At 23.1% G+C, this 16,520-nt stretch overlaps 1 protein-coding gene across 7 annotated transcripts in view; it reads right to left on the bottom strand.

Moving 5' to 3' along the window:
• Jupiter (microtubule-associated protein Jupiter) overlaps positions 1-16,520 on the bottom strand; it is a 249,325-nt gene that overhangs the window by 75,772 nt on the left and 157,033 nt on the right. The gene's annotated exons all lie outside the window — the stretch shown is intronic.

Raw genomic sequence — 16,520 nt, 5'->3', positions numbered from 1 at the left:
CGAACATAGTTTGTTTAGGGGAATGCCTTTAATAATCACCCAGATTGTTTTCTCATATTGGTGACAGTGCACGTTATTTGATATGAAGGACGACTTCCTCTCAACTGTGACAAGGGAGGAAACTAAAATGAAACTCTTTCGCAAATGTTAGTACACTCATTACACTTTGAAGTTTGGGACATCCAAGCGTTACATTTATATAAAGGGGGTGTTTAATGTTTAAATTATAAACGAAAGAAATTACGCTTTAAAAGAGGAAACTGATATAGAAAATGAACTAAAGTGCTATAGATCAATTTGTGTGGATTTTAAGGATGCTCTCAATTATCTTGAATACGTGATTGATGTATGTTTTTTTTTTTAATTTTTTCTTTCTATAGGAAATTTTGTCAAAATTTTCTTTCTATAGGAAATTTTGTCAAAATTTTCTTTCTATGGGAAATTTGGTCAAAAATTTATTTCTAAAACAATTTTTTTCAAAATTTTCTTTCTATAGGAAATTTTTTCAAAATTTTCTTTCTATAGGAAATTTTTTCAAAATTTTCTTTCTATAGGAAATTTTGTCAAAATTTTTCTATTGGAAGTTTTGTCAAAATTTTCTTTCTATAGGAAATTTTGTCAAAATTCTCTTTCTATAGGAAATTTTGTCAAAATTTTCTTTCTATAGGAAATTTTGTCAAAATTTTCTTTCTATAGGAAATTTTGTCAAAATTGTCTATCTATAGGTAATTTTGTCAAAATTTTCTTTCTATAGGAAATTTTGTCAAAATTTTCTTTCTATAGGAAATTTTGTCAAAATTTTCTTTCTATAGGAAATTTTGTCAAAATTTTCTTTCTATAGGAAATTTTGTCAAAATTTTCTTTCTATAGGAAATTTTGTCAAAATTTTCTTTCTATAGGAAATTTTGTCAAAATTTTATTTCTATAGGAAATTTGGTCAAAATTTTATTTCTATAGGAAATTTGGTCAAAATTTTCTTTCTATAGGAAATTTGGTCAAAAATTTTTTTCTAAAAGAATTTTTTTAAAAATTTTCTTTCTATAGGAAATTTTGTCAAAATTTTCTTTCTTAGGAAATTTTGTCAAAATTTTGTTTCTATAGGAAATTTTTTCAAAATTTTCTTTCTATAGGAAATTTAAAAATTTTTTTTCTACAAAATTTCCTGTAGAAAGAAAATTTTGCTAAAATTTTTTTTCTATAGGAAATTTTCTTTCTAAAAAAAATTTTGTCAAAAAGTTACAATATTAAATTTAATTTTAAACCATTTTTTTTTGGAAAAATTTACGATGCAAGTAGTTTGGTTAAAATCAATATCTAGCGCACAAAAATTAATTTTTGTAATCTTTATTTTATTTTCCTGTATTTATATACGTCAGCAATCAAATTCTTCAATATCTTCAGACAGTTGGCTGTAATGTTAGCAATTACTGGTATAATTTGATATGCAAAAACAAAAAGGAATATAAATTTGTTTGGATATTGAAATTAGAGCATTTGATTTTATAGCCTATATAAACGACATCATTTTGGCATTTGGTTTTCCTATATCCATGATAGTTCCAAAGGAGAGAGCCTTTATAGTACACAAAAAATTCAAACAATCCAATGGCATAGGTTTGCCGTATGTTTTATTTTATTTTGGTAAATTTTCTTGATGTGTCTGGTACCCGAAGGTACCTAGAAAAAAATCAAACCATTATTGTTTTCCCAAGAATTACAAACAAAAAAACGTATTTTGTTATCATGAATAATATATTCTTCATGAAAGTTGACCCTCTTCGTTTTTTCTTGTATCATATTTTGTCTCTGTTGTGTATATACCATGTAAATGATATTCAAATTGAAGGATTTTCGTCCTTTTGCCATTTGGCAAAGTAAACGTGGTGTCAAAGAGATATCTAGACACGAACATTATTTCCAAAACAGACAGCTAAAGGTTAGTGGAATACTAGAATTTATGAAAGGGGATTTTTCATTTTCATTTTTTGTTGTTTTTGTTTTCGACAAAAGTAAAGTTTGTTATAATTTAATCGGTTTATTGCCCCAGTTACTCATCGCTTATCTGTTTAACATGGAATTAAATGTTTTTTTTTTATTTGTGATTATTTTTTTTTTTGCTATAGCTACAACATGAATAAGGTGGGCCTCTGTGAATCAGAACGACTTTTTTTGTTTCATGAACATAAAGCAAATATTGAAGTCACAACTTTAACAATCCTAGAATAGATTTCAAATTAGTCTATTTTTTGAAGAATTTACGATGCCATGATCAAAAGATCACATTAATGGCTAAGACATCATGTCCCTTGGACATGTTCTAAAAGTCCTCATCAGTCACCATTTAAATCTACTAAAATTAAAGAAAATCGTGACATCTCCAAGAAAACTTGGACCCTCCTCATCCATGCAATGGAGAGCGATCCCCTTTTTCACAATACCAAATGAACACAAAACATGTTGATCACTCAACATTTGTCTCGAACATCATCATAAATTAACAAAATTGAAGTTTTTAAATTGTGGCAAAAATCCCATAAAATTTTGGAATTTCCAACTACAAATCCACAAAGAGAATAGATAATTTATATCCATGGAGGGTTTTCAAGAGGGTGTGAAAAACCAAGAAAGAAAGAATTGAAAGCATAGTAGACGATTGATTTTTAGAATGTGTGGGGATTTTCCTAAAATCATCAATGGCTTGTGTATTTAAAAATAAACTGCTATTGCTTTCTCTAAATTAAAAAAAAACAAAGAGAAAACATTTCCAAAACCAAAACATGAACAAGTCATTAGGAAAAACAAACAAATTAAATAATCGTAACGGGGAATAAAGAATTTTTATTATGAACATTACAAAAAAAAAAAAATTAAATTACACACAAATTTTCCATAGAAAGAAAATTTGGACAAAATTTCCTATAGAAAAAAATTGGACACAGTTTCCTCTAGAAAGAAAATTTTGACAAAATTTCTTATAGAAAGAAAATTTTCACAAAATTTCTTATAGAAAGAAAATTTTGACAAAATTTCCAATAGAAAGAAAATTTTGACAAAATTTCTTATAGAAAGAAAATTTTGACAAAATTTCCAATAGAAAGAAAATTTTGACAAAATTTCCCATAGAAAGGGAATTTTGACAAAATTTCCTATAGAAAGAAAATTCTGACAAAATTTCCAATAGAAAGAAAATTTTGACAAAATTTCCCATAGAAAGAACATTTTGAAAAAATTTCCCATAGAAAAAAAATTGACAAAATTTCCCATAGAAAAAAAATTGACAAAATTTCCTATAGAAAGAAAATTTTGACAAAATTTCCAATAGAAAGAAAATTTTGACAAAATTTCCCATAGAAAGGGAATTTTGACAAAATTTCCTATAGAAAGAAAATTTTGACAAAATTTCCTATAGAAAGAAAATTGTGACAAAATTTCCTATAGAAAGAAAATTTTGACAAAATTTCCTACAGAAAGAAAATTTTGACAAAATTTCCTATAGAACGAAAATTTTGACAAAATTTCCTATAAAAAGAAAATTTTGACAAAATTTCCTATAGAAAGAAAATTTTGACAAAATTTCCTATAGAAAGAAAATTTTGACAAAATTTCCTATAGAAAGAAAATTTTGACAAAATTTCCTATAAAAAGAAAATTTTTTCAAAATTTCCTATAGAAACAAAAATTTGCCAAAATTTCCAATAGAAAAATTTTACAATATTTCCTATAGAAAGAAAATTTTGACAAAATTTCCTATAGAAGGAAAATTTTGACTAAATTTCCTATAGAAAGATAATTTTGCTAAGATTTCCTATAAAAAGAAAATATTGACAAAATTTCCTATAGAAAGAAAATTTTGACAAAATTTTCTATAGAAAAAAAAAAAAAACATTTTGACAAAATTTTCTATTGAAACTAAATTTTGACAAAATTTCCTAAAAAAAAGAAAAATTTGACAAAATTTCCTATAGAAAGAAAATTTTGACAAAATTTCCTAGAGAAAGAAAATTCTGACAAAATTTCCAATAGAAAGAAAATTTTGACAAAATTTCCCATAGAAAGGGAATTTTGACAAAATTTCCTATAGAAAGAAAATTTTGACAAAATTTCCCATAGAAAAAAAAATTGACAAAATTTCCTATAGAAAGAAAATTTTGACAAAATTTCCAATAGAAAGAAATTTTGACAAAATTTCCCATAGAAAGGGAATTTTGACAAAATTTCCTATAGAAAGAAAATTTTGACAAAATTTCCAATAGAAAGAGAATTTTGACAAAATTTCCTGTAGAAAGAAAATTTTGACAAAATTTCCAATAGAAAGAAAATTTTGACAAAATTTCCAATAGAAAGAAAATTTTGACAAAATTTCCCATAGAAAAAAAAATTGACAAAATTTCCTATAGAAAGAAATTTTTGGCAAAATTTCTTATAGAAAGAAAATTTTGGCTTGTGTATTTAAAAATAAACTGCTATTGCTTTCTCTAAATTAAAAAAAAAAACAAAGAGAAAACATTTCCAAATCCAAAACATGAACAAGTCATTAGGAAAAACAAACAAATTAAATAATCGTAACGGGGAATAAAGAATTTTTTATTATGAACATTACAAAAAAAAAATTAAATTACACACAAATTTTCCATAGAAAGAAAATTTGGACAAAATTTCCTATAGAAAAAAAAATTTGGACACAGTTTCCTCTAGAAAGAAAATTTTGACAAAATTTCTTATAGAAAGAAAATTTTCACAAAATTTCCAATAGAAAGAAAATTTTGGCAAAATTTCCCATAGAAAGGGAATTTTGGGAAAATTTTCTATAGAAAGGAAATTTTGACAAAATTTCCTATAGAAAGAAAATTTTGACAAAATTTCCTGTAGAAAGAAAATTTTGACAAAATTTCCTATAGAAAGAACATTTTGACAAAATTTCCCATAGAAAAAAAAATTGACAAAATTTCCTATAGAAAGAAAATTTTGACAAAATTTCCTATAGAAAGAAAATTTTGACAAAATTTCCTATAGAAAGAAAATTTTGACAAAATTTCCTACAGAAAGAAAATTTTGACAAAACTTCCTATAGAAAGAAAATTTTGACAAAATTTCCTATAGAAAGAAAATTTTGACAAAATTTCCTATAGAAAGAAAATTTTGACAAAATTTCCTATAGAAAGAAAATTTTGACAAAATTTCTTATAGAAAGAAAATTTTGACAAAATTTCCTATAGAAAGAAAATTTTGACAAAATTTCCTATAGAAAGAAAATTTTGACAAAAGTTCCTATAGAAAGGAAATTTTGACAAAATTTCCTATAGAAAGGAAATTGTGACAAAATTTCCTATAGAAAAAAAATTTTGACAAAATTTCCTATAGAAAGAAAATTTTGACAAAATTTCCTATAGAAAGAAAATTTTGACAAAATTTCCTATAGAAAGAAAATTTTGACAAAATTTCCTATAGAAAGAAAATTTTGACAAAATTTTCTATAGAAAGAAAATTTTGACAAAATTTTCTATAGAAAGAAAATTTTGACAAAATTTCCTATAGAAAGGAAATTTTGACAAAATTTCCTATAGAAAAAAAATTTTGACAAAATTTCCTATAGAAAGAAAATTTTGACAAAATTTCCTATAGAAAGGAAATTTTGACAAAATTTCCTATAGAAAGAAAACTTTGACAAAATTTCCTATAGAAAGAAAATTTTGACAAAATTTCCTATAGAAAGGAAATTTTGACAAAATTTCCTATAGAAAGAAAATTTTGACAAAATTTCCTATAAAAAGAAAATTTTGACAAAATTTCCTATAGAAAGAAAATTTTGACAAAATTTCCTATAGAAAGAAAATTTTGACAAAATTTCCTATAGAAAGAAAATTTTGACAAAATTTCCTATAAAAAGAAAATTTTTTCAAAATTTCCTATAGAAACAAAAATTTGCCAAAATTTCCAATAGAAAAATTTTACAATATTTCCTATAGAAAGAAAATTTTGACAAAATTTCCTATAGAAGGAAAATTTTGACTAAATTTCCTATAGAAAGATAATTTTGCTAAGATTTCCTATAAAAAGAAAATATTGACAAAATTTCCTATAGAAAGAAAATTTTGACAAAATTTTCTATAGAAAAAAAAAAAAAACATTTTGACAAAATTTTCTATTGAAACTAAATTTTGACAAAATTTCCTAAAAAAAAGAAAAATTTGACAAAATTTCCTATAGAAAGAAAATTTTGACAAAATTTCCTAGAGAAAGAAAATTCTGACAAAATTTCCAATAGAAAGAAAATTTTGACAAAATTTCCCATAGAAAGGGAATTTTGACAAAATTTCCTATAGAAAGAAAATTTTGACAAAATTTCCCATAGAAAAAAAAATTGACAAAATTTCCTATAGAAAGAAAATTTTGACAAAATTTCCAATAGAAAGAAATTTTGACAAAATTTCCCATAGAAAGGGAATTTTGACAAAATTTCCTATAGAAAGAAAATTTTGACAAAATTTCCAATAGAAAGAGAATTTTGACAAAATTTTCTTGTAGAAAGAAAATTTTGACAAAATTTCCAATAGAAAGAAAATTTTGACAAAATTTCCAATAGAAAGAAAATTTTGACAAAATTTCCCATAGAAAAAAAAATTGACAAAATTTCCTATAGAAAGAAATTTTTGGCAAAATTTCTTATAGAAAGAAAATTTTGGCTTGTGTATTTAAAAATAAACTGCTATTGCTTTCTCTAAATTAAAAAAAAACAAAGAGAAAACATTTCCAAATCCAAAACATGAACAAGTCATTAGGAAAAACAAACAAATTAAATAATCGTAACGGGGAATAAAGAATTTTTTATTATGAACATTACAAAAAAAAAAATTAAATTACACACAAATTTTCCATAGAAAGAAAATTTGGACAAAATTTCCTATAGAAAAAAAAATTTGGACACAGTTTCCTCTAGAAAGAAAATTTTGACAAAATTTCTTATAGAAAGAAAATTTTCACAAAATTTCCAATAGAAAGAAAATTTTGGCAAAATTTCCCATAGAAAGGGAATTTTGGGAAAATTTTCTATAGAAAGGAAATTTTGACAAAATTTCCTATAGAAAGAAAATTTTGACAAAATTTCCTGTAGAAAGAAAATTTTGACAAAATTTCCTATAGAAAGAACATTTTGACAAAATTTCCCATAGAAAAAAAAATTGACAAAATTTCCTATAGAAAGAAAATTTTGACAAAATTTCCTATAGAAAGAAAATTTTGACAAAATTTCCTATAGAAAGAAAATTTTGACAAAATTTCCTACAGAAAGAAAATTTTGACAAAACTTCCTATAGAAAGAAAATTTTGACAAAATTTCCTATAGAAAGAAAATTTTGACAAAATTTCCTATAGAAAGAAAATTTTGACAAAATTTCCTATAGAAAGAAAATTTTGACAAAATTTCTTATAGAAAGAAAATTTTGACAAAATTTCCTATAGAAAGAAAATTTTGACAAAATTTCCTATAGAAAGAAAATTTTGACAAAAGTTCCTATAGAAAGGAAATTTTGACAAAATTTCCTATAGAAAGGAAATTGTGACAAAATTTCCTATAGAAAAAAAATTTTGACAAAATTTCCTATAGAAAGAAAATTTTGACAAAATTTCCTATAGAAAGAAAATTTTGACAAAATTTCCTATAGAAAGAAAATTTTGACAAAATTTTCTATAGAAAGAAAATTTTGACAAAATTTCCTATAGAAAGGAAATTTTGACAAAATTTCCTATAGAAAAAAAATTTTGACAAAATTTCCTATAGAAAGAAAATTTTGACAAAATTTCCTATAGAAAGGAAATTTTGACAAAATTTCCTATAGAAAGAAAACTTTGACAAAATTTCCTATAGAAAGAAAATTTTGACAAAATTTCCTATAGAAAGGAAATTTTGACAAAATTTCCTATAGAAAGAAAATTTTGACAAAATTTCCTATAGAAAGAAAATTTTGACAAAACTTCCCATAGAAAGAAAATTTTGACAAAATTTCCTATAGAAAGAAAATTTTGACAAAATTTCCTATAGAAAGAAAATTTTGACAAAATTTCCTATAGAAAGAAAATTTTGACAAAATTTCCTACAGAAAGAAAATTTTGACAAAATTTCCTATAGAAAGAAAATTTTGACAAAATTTCCTATAGAAAGAAAATTTTGACAAAATTTCTATAGAAAGAAAATTTTGACGAAATTTCTATAGAAAGAAAATTTTGACAAAATTTCCTATAGAAAGAAAATTTTGACAAAATTTCCTATAGAAAGAAAATTTTGACAAAATTTCCTATAGAAAGAAAATTTTGACAAAATTTCCTATAGAAAGAAAATTTTGACAAAATTTCCTATAGAAAGAAAATTTTGACAGAATTTCCTATAGAAAGAAAATTTTGACAAAATGTCCTATAAAAAGAAAATTTTGACAAAATGTCCTATAAAAATAAAATTTTGACAAAATTTCCTATAGAAAGAAAATTTTGACAAAACTATGGAAAGAAAATTTTTACAAAATTTCCTATATAAAGAAAATTTTGACAAAATTTCCCATAGAAAGAAAATTTTGACAAAATTTCCCATAGAAAAAAAAATTGACAAAATTTCCTATAGAAAGAAAATTTTGACAAAACTATGGAAAGAAAATTTTTACAAAATTTCCTACAGAAAGAAAATTTTGACAAAATTTCCTATAGAAAGAAAATTTTGACAAAATTTCCTATAAAAAGAAAATTTTGTCAAAATTTCATAGAAAAAAAAAATTTCCTATAGAAAGAAAATTTTGACAAAATTTCCTATAAAAAGATAATTTTGTCAAAATTTCATAGAAAAAAAAATCAAAATTTCCTATAGAAACAATAATTTGACAAAATTTTCTATAGAAAAAAAAAAAACATTTTGACAAAATTTTCTATAGAAAAAAAAAAAAAACATTTTGACAAAATTTTCTATAGAAACTAAATTTTGACAAAATTTCATAAAAAAATAAAAATTTGACAAAATTTCCTATAGAAAGAAAATTTTGACAAAATTTCCTAGAGAAAGGAAATGTTGACATTTTTTTATAGAATGAAAATTTTGACAAAATTTCCTATACAAAAAATATTTTCATAAAACTTCGTATATAATGAACATTTAGATATATTAAACTTCTGATTACTTGAAGCTTATAGCTTCCCGGTGAAAACAAGATCGTTTTCTTTTTTTATTCAATAAACAAATGAAACCCATAACATTTTCTATTTTGGGGAGTCATGTCGTAAATGTGTAAACACCTTTAACTGCTTTAGTAAAACTTCAACATTTGTCTATAATTATAAGATTGTTTTTGTTATAATTACACAAAAATTTTTGTTAATGTTTCATAGGCCACCACCCCAGCCATTTAGAGCGTTTTCACAATCAAAAGTTCATTAAACCTAATTTCGTAGATGCGGCGACGAAGAAGAACGAAGAAAGACTGGCAGTTCTTTGGCACGAAATAATAGTTTTGGAAAAGCATTAGCATACAAACGCCAAAAACTTCAAAGTTCTTGGCCAAAATCTATGTAAAACAATTGGGAGGAATAGAACAGCAACAAAAATGTCCACCATTGTTTTTCCACTTGAAAAAATTTCTTTCCACTTGGATATTCCTGGTATTTGCAGGAGCTTATTAGAAGGTTTGTTTTTTGTTGTAATGACGAAGAAGAAAATCAATATTGCCCGTAATATTTGGCCAACGAACGACCGACCGGCCATTAGACTATGTACATTAGAATGGTACAGACATTGGGAGAAAGGAAGAAGAGCCCACGTAACAAAAAAAAAAAAAAAAAAAACAAAGGTATGAGAACTGACGACAAAAAAAAAACTCCTACCTTTGATTTGTTTCAAAGTGCAGGGCCTACACACACTCATACACGTTTTTTGTGTGGGTTTATAAAATATATATGTATGTTTCCCACTTGGTTTTAAGGAATATGGCGGTAGTATATATGTGCATGTTCCTGCAAGTATATATGTACATGAGATACACCATTCGATTGGCACCTATAAAAGGGGCATTAGACAATGCTGAGGTTATTAAACTTTTACACGGTTTGTTTATAGATTTAGAGCGGACAACAATACAGGGTGTTTCAGAGAAATTAAAAATGGCTTTTATTTGCAACTTTAAAATCACGAGATATTACTTTTTAGGTGACATTAATTTCAAGAGAGGATAACGTTCATACCCAAAAAGAATGGTCCTCTTTTTGGAGTACAACATGTGATCTTTGAGTGCTTCAAACTATAACCTCGAACCCAAATTACAAAAAGATAACAACAACAATGGAATCGAAATACCTCTCTTTCTTTTTTGTGTTTTGTCAATAGATGTCGCTGGAGTCGCCTACCTCCAGTGTGTGTTCACGATTGCCACTCGAGTCAAAAATAATCTACCAAAATTTGGAGAAAATTTTATCAAAAAACTATCCATTAAATAAATTATTTTGAAAATTTTTATTTCTATAGAAAATTTTCTCAACATTTCATTTCTCTAGACATTTTTCCACAATTTTATTTCTATAGAAGATTTTGTTAAATTTTATTTGTATAAAAGATTTTGTTAAAATTTTATGTTTGTAGAAAATTTTGTAAAAATTTTATTTCTATAGAAAATTTTGTGAAAATTTTGTAAAAATTTTATTTCTATCGAAAATTTTGTTAATATTTCATTTCTATATGAAAATTTTATTTCTGTAGAAAATTTTGTTAAAATTTTACTTCTATAGAAAATTTTGTCAAAATTTTATTTCTATAGAAAGTTTTGTCAAATTTTTTTTTATAGAAAATTTTGTCAACATTTTATTTCTATAGAAAATTGTTGGCAAAATTTTATTTCTATAGAAAATTGTTGGCAAAATTTTATTTCTAAAGGGTGATACGGTCAAAATTTGGTCAATATAAACTTGACGTATTTTATTTCTATAGAAAATTCTATTAAAATTTTATTTCTATAGAAAATTTTGTTAAAATTGTATTTCTATAGAAAATTTTGTTAAAATTTTATTTCCATAGAAAAATTTTGCCAAAATTTTATTTCTATAGAAAATTTTCTCAACATTTCATTTCTTTAGACATTTTTTCAATATTTTATTTCTATAGAAGATTTTGTTAAATTTTATTTGTATAGAAGATTTTGTTAAAATTTTATATTTGTAGAAAATTTTGTAAAAATTTTATTTCTATAGAAAATTTTGTTAATATTTCATTGCTATAGAAAATTTTGTGAAAATTTTATTTGTGTAGAAAATTTTGTTAAAATTTTACTTCTATAGATTTTTTTTTAAATTTTTATTTCTATAGAAAATTTTGTCAAAATTTTATTTCTCTAGAAAATTTTGTTAAAATTTTATTTCTATAGAAAATTTTGTTAAAATTGTATTTCTATAGAAAATTTTGTCAAAATTTTATTTCTATAGAAAATTTTTTCAAAATTTTATTTCTATAGAAAATTTTGTCAAAATTTTATTTCTATCGAAAATTTTGCCAAAATTTTATTTCTATAGAAAATTTTGTCGAAATTTTATTTCTTAGAAAATTTTGTTAGAATGTTATTTCCATAGAAAAATTTGCCAAAATTTTATTTCTATAGATAATTTTGTCAACATTTTATTTCTGTAGAAAATTTTGTCAAAATTTTATTTCTATAGAAAATTTGATCAAAATTTTATTTCTATAGAAAATTTTGTTAAAATTTTATTTCTATAGAAATTTTGTTAAAGTTTTATATCTATAACAAATTTTTGTCAAAATTTTATATCTATAGAAAATGTTGTCAAAATTTTATTTCCATTTATGGAGTATCTCTTAGTTGCAGAGGAATGTTTTGCAAAATCTACCAAAACATCAAGAATTCTAATAATCTACTAAACAGAAAAAATTTACCATATTTGGTAGAATTCTACCAACTGTGGCAGCCGTGCCAGTGTTACTAATCGCATACCATATGATGTTGAAAAGGTATTATTTTAAAAATGGTTGATTTAACAAACAATAATTGAATTGGAAATCCGAAACAGATGTTTTCCCATCATTTGGAATTTATTTTTAATTTTCCATAGCACTTTCAATAAAAATAACATTTTTATGTTTTTTTTATTTTTCCATGACACTATTTTTCTATAAAAAGGTAATCTTTTCAATAAAAATAAAATGTTGACTTAATTTTAAAAATTTTTCACAAGCTTTAGGCGACAAGTTTTTGATGGGAATTTGTGGATGTTACGATATTTTTCAATACGGAAGTATTTATTACTCCCACATGATGGTGGTTGTAACCAGACCTTGTGTCCAGAACATTCGATATCACCTCATATAGCACATAAGCGTGCAAACAAAACCCAAATTTAAAAAATCACCCCAAATTTTGGTCAATTTGAAAATTGTTAAAAATGACTTGGCTTTTTAATTTAACTTGAAACTTTATACAAAATATCATCATTTGATATATGACAGCTAAAGATTTGAGGGGAAAGTCACTGGACTATTACTAATTGTTCTCTATGTGGGAGATATTCAATTAAAAGAAACCTTTATGGATATCCTACCACCTTTTGGGATCATAAATAAAATTTAAAAAAAATTGTAAAGTTATTTTTCATAAGGAAACCAAATATGTAAAAACCTCCCTATGAAATAGCATAGTAAGCCTTACAACTCCATAACATTCCTATATGGCGGCATCGAGTGGTGGTGGTGGTTGATATGGTCTGACTAAATGACGTCTTGAAAATTCAAATGTGAAGCATTATATATTTTCAGTATTTAGTTTTGTGAATTTGACTTTAATCTATGTTTTCGGTAGATGAAGAGGGGGATGACGACAATGTTAACAATGCATTTTTGGAGTATGCCGTGTATTGTGTATGGGCACACCCCAGTTTGGTGTTATCTCTTTTATCACCACCCCATTAAAATTTGTTTCTTCAACTATTACAAAACCTGAGATATGAGATTTTATCAATGCTAACGACAAGGGAGATTGCTTTTGCTTTTTTACTTTCCAGTTTAACATTTTTCAAATGCCAATATAGATGGTCTTGAGCTGATGAAAAATTATCAAAACACATGACAAAAGGATTTTAGTCCTTTTTCTCATTTCACCCTCGTTTACCTTTTCATATATTGTTTAAAAGTTTTGTTTATTTTTTTTTAAAATCCCCATTTTAAGTGGTTAAATAGTTTTTAAGAGGATTTGTGATAAAGGAAGGAAAGATAATGGGTTATGGTGATAGCATAATGTTTGGTCCTTTAATTAGAATAATGCATAAATTAAGAGAAAAGTCATAATATACATAAGGCGACTCCAGTGAGAATACATGATAATATTGAATATTTCCCATAGAAATAAAATTTTGACAACATTTTTGTATAGAAATAAAATTTTGACAAACTTTTCTATAGAAATGAAATTTTGAAAAAAAAAATCTATAGAAATAAAATTTTGACAAAATTTTCTATAAAAATAAAAAATTGACAAAATTTTCTATAAAAAAAAATTTTGAGAAAATTTTCTATAGGAAGAAAATTTTGAGAAAATTTTCTATAGGAAGAAAATTTTGAGAAAATTTTCTATAGAAATAAATTTTGAGAAAATTTTCTATTCTTTTCCCTATCAGAAAAAAAAAATACAAAATCCAATAGAAAGAAAATGTTTATAAAATTTCCTATGGAACGAGAATTAAGCAAAATTTCCTATAGAAATAAGATTCTGAGGAAATTTTATTAAAATTTGCTATATAAATAAAAGTTTGACAAAATTTTCTATAGAAATAAAATTTTGACAAATTTTTCTATAGAAATAAAATTTTGACAAAATTTTCTATAGAAATAAAATTTTGACAAAATTTTCTATAGAAATAAAATTTTGACAAAATTTTCTATAGAAATAAAATTTTGACAAAATTTTCTATAGAAATAAAATTTTGTCAAAATTTGCTATAGAAATAAAATTTTGAGAAAATTTTCTATAGAAATAAAATTTTGAGAAAATTTTCAATAGAAATAAAATTTTGAGAAAATTTTCTAAAGAAATAAAATTTTCACAGAATTTTCTATAGAAATAAAATTTTGAGAAAATTTTCAATGGAAATAAAATTTTGACAAAATTTTCTATAAAAATAAAATTTTGACAAAATTTTCTATAGAAATAAAATTTTGACAAAATTTTCTATAGAAATAAAATTGACAAAATTTTCTATAGAAATTAATTTTTCACAGAATTTTATATAGAAATAAAATTTTTACTGAATTTTATATAGAAATAACATTTTTACAGAATTTTTATATAGAAATAAGATTTTGAGGAAATTTTCTATAGACATAAAATTTTTACAGAATTTTATATAGAAATAAGATTTTGAGGAAATTTTCTATAGAAATAACATTTTCACAGAATTTTCGACAGAAATAGAAGATTTTGACAAACTTTTCTATAGAAATAAAATTTTGAGAAAACTTTCAATAGAAATAAAATTTTGAGAAAATTGTCTAAAGAAATAAAATTTTCACAGAATTTTATATAGAAATAATATTTTGAGGAAATTTTCTATAGAACTAAAGTTTGAGGAAAATTTGTTATAGAAATAAAATTTTGACAAAATTTTCTATAAAAATAAAATTTTGAGAAAATTTTCTATAGAAATAAAATTTTGAGAAAATTTTCTATAGAAATAAAATTTTGACAAAATTTTCTATAGAAATAAAATGTTGACAAAATTTTCTATAGAAATAAAATTTTGACAAAATTTTCTATAGAAATTAATTTTTCACAGAATTTTATATAGAAATAAAATTTTTGCTGAATTTTATATAGAAATAAAATTTTTACAGAATTTTATATAGAAATAAGATTTTGAGGAAATTTTCTATAGACATAAAATTTTTACAGAATTTTATATAGAAATAAGATTTTGAGGAAATTTTCTATAGAAATAACATTTTCACAGAATTTTCGATAGAAATAGAAGATTTTGACAAAATTTTCTATAGAAATAAAATTTTGAGAAAACTTTCAATAGAAATAAAATTTTGAGAAAATTTTCTAAAGAAATAAAATTTTCACAGAATTTTATATAGAAATAATATTTTGAGGAAATTTTCTATAGAACTAAAGTTTGGGGAAAATTTGTTATAGAAATAGAATTTTGAGAAAACTTTCAGTATAAATATTTGAGAAAATTTTCTAGAGAAAAAAAAAATTGACAAAATTTTCCAGAGAAAAAAAATTGACAAAATTTTCTATAGAATTAAAATTTTGAATAAATTTACTAAAGAAATAAAATTTTATTAAAATTTGCTATAGAAATAAAATTTTGAAAAATTTTCTATAGAAATAAAATTTTGACAAAATTTTCAATAGAAATAAAATTTCGACAAAATTTTCTATAGAAATAAAATTTTGACAAAATTTTCTATAGAAATAAAATTTTGACAAAATTTTCTATAGAAATAAAATTTTGACAAAACTTTCTATAGAAATAAAATTTTGACAAAATTTTCTATAGAAATAAAATTGTGACAAAATTTTTTATAGGAATAAAATTTTGACAAAATTTTTTATAGGAATAAAATTTTGACAAATTTTTCTATAGGAATAAAATTTTGATAAAATTATTTTATAGAAATAAAATTTTGTTAAAGTTTTCTATAGAAATAAAATTTTGTTACAATTTTCTATAGAAATAAAATTTTAATAAAAATTTCTATAGAAATAAAATTATGACAAAATTTTTTATAAAAAAAAAAAATTTACAAAATTTTCTATAGAAATTAAATTTTGACAAAATTTTCTATAGGAATAAAATTTTGAGAAAATTTTCTATAGAAAGAAAATGTTAATTTCCTATACAAAGAAAGGTAGAGAAAAAAATATTGACCGGAGACAGAAAGTTTTCTCTAAAAATTTCCTATAGAAAGATTTTTTATTTTTAATCATAATATCGGAAGCTAATATTGATTGAATGGCGACACAATATTGGAAAATCTATTAAAAAAATAAAGTTTTGAGAATTTTGTTTTATATAAAATTTTCTTAAATTTTTTTTTGAGAAAAATTTCTTAGAAATACAATTTTGCTAACATTTTCGATAACAATAACACTGAGAAAGTTTATATAAAAATACAAAATTGAGAATTAAAATTAGGATATATAAAGAACCCCGAAATTCGTTAATAATATTTAAATTGCAAAGACACGTAGTAGCTTTAGCCGGCTTGATTTATTTGAGTATAACACAAGTATCCTTTAAAGTAAATAAAACCCTAAAGGCTATACCAACAATGTCTGCTCTCATTAAGTTAGGCAATAGCATTGAGTTTTGTTTCTTCTAGCCTTGCTCTTTACGCTAAATGTCTTTGCACATATAACCTCGTACATAGATTTGGGTGAGGAAGATATCCATTTCATACACGTGTGCAATGGCAAGTATGTAGGAGGAGAACATCTCATTTAAAAACATTTTTTTATATTGCAATAAAAACAAACAAAGAGACC

This window comes from Haematobia irritans, chromosome 1 (assembly GCF_050003625.1).
Source record: "Haematobia irritans isolate KBUSLIRL chromosome 1, ASM5000362v1, whole genome shotgun sequence".
Lineage (NCBI taxonomy): Eukaryota > Metazoa > Arthropoda > Insecta > Diptera > Muscidae > Haematobia > Haematobia irritans.
Note: the sequence above shows the minus strand (reverse complement) of the source record. Positions and strands in the feature narration are given on the sequence as shown.